This window comes from Micromys minutus, assembly GCF_963924665.1.
Source record: "Micromys minutus genome assembly, chromosome: 7".
Lineage (NCBI taxonomy): Eukaryota > Metazoa > Chordata > Mammalia > Rodentia > Muridae > Micromys > Micromys minutus.
Genome location: NC_137976.1, coordinates 43,669,660 through 43,673,061, shown reverse-complemented (window position 1 = coordinate 43,673,061; position 3,402 = coordinate 43,669,660). Strand labels below are relative to the sequence as shown.

At 45.6% G+C, this 3,402-nt stretch overlaps 1 pseudogene across 1 annotated transcript; it reads right to left on the bottom strand.

Moving 5' to 3' along the window:
* Positions 1–829: 829 nt before the first annotated feature.
* Positions 830–1,378, bottom strand: LOC308422828 (large ribosomal subunit protein eL18-like; annotated as a pseudogene). The gene has a single exon. The product of its transcript is annotated as a large ribosomal subunit protein eL18-like (transcript).
* Positions 1,379–3,402: the final 2,024 nt, after the last annotated feature.

Genomic DNA, 3,402 nt, shown 5'->3' with positions numbered 1-3,402 from the left:
CCACCCCAAGTGTACTCACCTCATACCTGTGCAGGTGACCTTTGTAGATACAGGATCATTGTGGCTATAACTGAGCTAAAAGCTCAAGATGAGGGGAACGCTTGGAATTAGAGTGGACCCCAGTCCAATGAAAGGTGCCCTAAAAATAGAAGAGGACAGGAGCAAACAAAGATTGTGGGAAGACAGAGGCAAAAATGTAAGAACGTGGTGTCTCTAAACCATGGAGCAATAAGGCCTGCTGGCTGTCTCCAGAAGCCTGTAGAAGCCATGATGCCTACTCTCCCCTAGACTGTTCATAAAGAATACAGACCTGCTCACAGCTCATTCCGGATCTTTATCTGTAGAGCTGTTTATCTAGATTCATTTTTGTATAAGGCACCTACCTAAGGTCTTTTACCCCTGGAGGCCCTTAGAAACTAATATCCTGTGTGTCACAGAATTCTGGGTGCCTTAAAACAGAAGATTTATATGGCTACTTTATCAAGAGTTCAGGTCTTACCTGGAGTATTGGAGAAGAGGTGAAATGGGGGAGCTACCTCTCACAAGAGAAATTTTAGTCAAACATTTTAAGGGTGGTGGTGGTGAGTAAAACCGCCTGACTGAATAAAAGGATTTTGTTGAGGGAAATACAAAATCAGAACCATTCTGTGAGTCCAGATAGGAAAGTTGTTGCTCCATTGTGCATTGACCAGTGGTCCCTAGGAAAACTGTCTATATGATACATGTAGAGGACTCTGTGGAGGGTTTTCTTTTTCTTTTCTTTTTTCCTTTCCAACATTCAAAGCCCCCCCCCCCCTTTTTTTAACAATAAGATCCAGGGTTAGTTTTTTTAGCCTAGGCTGGCACTTTGGCCTCTGGCACACTCGAACTTCTGGCCCTTGGAACAGACATAGGGTTTGGTGGTGTGGCTGTGGGGAGTTCCTGGGGCCTTGCCACAGTGTGCATACACCTCTCAGCCCCTTCTGAGGACCAGACAGGAGCACAGTGCCTCGGCTCTTCGGAGACTCCAGAACCAGCTGGTCATAGGTTAGACTCCTATCCCCAGCCTTGAGGGTGCGAATTTGAGGCTGGGACCTGGCTGTTTACCCTCTGTGCACACACTAGGGCACTTTTAGAATACACACATCATCTGTGACCATCCCCACAACCACAGTAGTTTTGTTCTACCAGCCAGGAAGTTTCGTCTTCCAGATCATTTGGACAGGGTGACCGGTTAGTGCGGCTCACGAATAACCTTTCAGCACACCTGATTGAAGGTGGAGTTGGCCCGTCTGGCCAAAAACCTGTACATCTTGGCTAGCAGCCGCAGGTATATGTCCTGGCTCTTGGGATCCTGGCACTGAGCCTTTCGGTCCTTGTGGCGAATGTCAACACCCATGATGGCACCTCCTGCTCGGTCAGGTCCAGAAAGTGTGGAGGGTTTTCTATGAAAATTGATTCAATTGATTGTGGAGAACAAGAGGAGCCAGTACTGTAACTTTTAGTGGCTGAAGGCCTGAAAATGTGGAGAATTCCAGTCTCTGAGAGCAAAGGCCAGTGCTCCAGCTCCAGAAGAGAGAGCAAAGTCACCTTTCACAGCATTATGCTCCAAACCCTCAAGCACATTAGTGCTTGCTGAGGTATATGGTTTAAAGGCTTGTCTTGTCTAGACACCAGTGCATGCACATACCACAAATGCCTTTCTGTCTCTCCCAGTCTCTATTTCTCTATCTGTCTCTGCCTGTCTGTCTCTCTGTCTCTCTCACCCACCCACAAGAAATAAATTACACACACAGACACACAGACACACACACACACACACACACACACACATGTAAAAACATCAAACGTACATCACATCTTTCATTCTCCTCCCCCTCCGCCTTTCTCCCTTCCTTCCTTCCTCCTCCTGCCCTCCCCCCCCCACAGAAACAAACACACACACACACACACACACACACACACACACACACACACAGGAAATACATTTTCCAGACATCTGAGTATTTCCTAACCTGGTGAAGTTAACAGTTAAAATTAACTTCCATACATAGTGTGCAAACAGTAGGGCTGAAGAATGTTCCTGATGAAACCAGGGCAGACAGAAGACGAGTTTGGCAGCAATGCTGTGTCACCAGTAAATACGTAGAGTGCAGGAGGCCACCTAAAGCTGTAATAAAATTAAGAATGACAAGTGTACGAAACCTGTACTGTTGCAGCGACTTTAGAAAGAAAAGTTTTTAAAAAGATTTAATTTAATGTTTGTGTTTTGCTTTCAGGTATGTTGGTGAATCAGTGCAGCCCTGGTGTCTAAAGAGATCAGAAGAGGGCATGGGACTCCCTTGAACTGGACTTATAATTATGAGCTGCCACATGGGTGCTAGGAATCAAACCCTGCTGCTCTTTGTCAGTGAGCCACCTCTCCCTATTCCCCTACAGCCTTTTGTGAGAGAGGGTTTCACCTTGTAACTCTGGCTGGCCTGGGACTTGCTATATAGGCAAGAATGGCCTAAAACTCAGAGATGTCTCAACTTCTCATAGGGTAGGGTTAAAGGTGTACTACACCATGCCTGGCTACATTTTTTTAATTGGTTAGAGTAATGAAGTTCACAGGAAGAACAAGGGACACCTAGTCCTTACCTGTGTGGCACAGGAGGAGGAACAGGAGGAGAAACAAGAGGAGGAAAGAAAGGAAGAGAGGAAGAAGAAAGATGAAGATGAAGAGAAAGAGGAGGAGAAAGTGTTTCCATGGTGACCAAGGTTTGCACTCTAGCAAATAGTGTATATTATATATTGAATCATAAGACACATTTGCTTTCTCTAATTCACTTTAAAATTGAGTTTATTTTTAGTTTTAAATTTAATTCAATTAATTTATTTTTTACTTATATACTTTACATCCTGGTCACCCACCCCCACAATGCTTCCTCTATCCCCCTTCCCTTTTCCTCTAAGCAGGTGGGGGTCCCCCTGAGCATCCCCCCTCCCACCCTGGCACCTCTAGTCTCTGTGAGACCAGGTGCTTCCTCTCCCACTGAGGCCAGACAAGGCAACTCAGTTAAAAGAACATATCCCATGTGCAGGCAGAAGCTTTTGGAATAGACCCCATCCTAGTTCTGGACCCACATAAAGACCAAACTTTACATCTGCTACCTATGTTCAGGACAGCCTAGATCCAGCCTGTATATGTTTTTTTTGTTGGTGGTTCAGACTCTGAGATCCCAAAGGATCCTGTTTGGGTGGTCTTTCTGTGGAATCCCTTTTCCCTTTGGGTCCCTCAATTCTTCCTCCTATTCTTCAACAAGAATTTCCAAGCTCCATCTACTGTTTGGCTGTGGGTGTCTGTATCTATTGAGTCAGCTACTGGGTAGAACCCTTCAGAGGACAAAGTGTTCCTGTCTGCAAGATGACAGAGTATCGTAA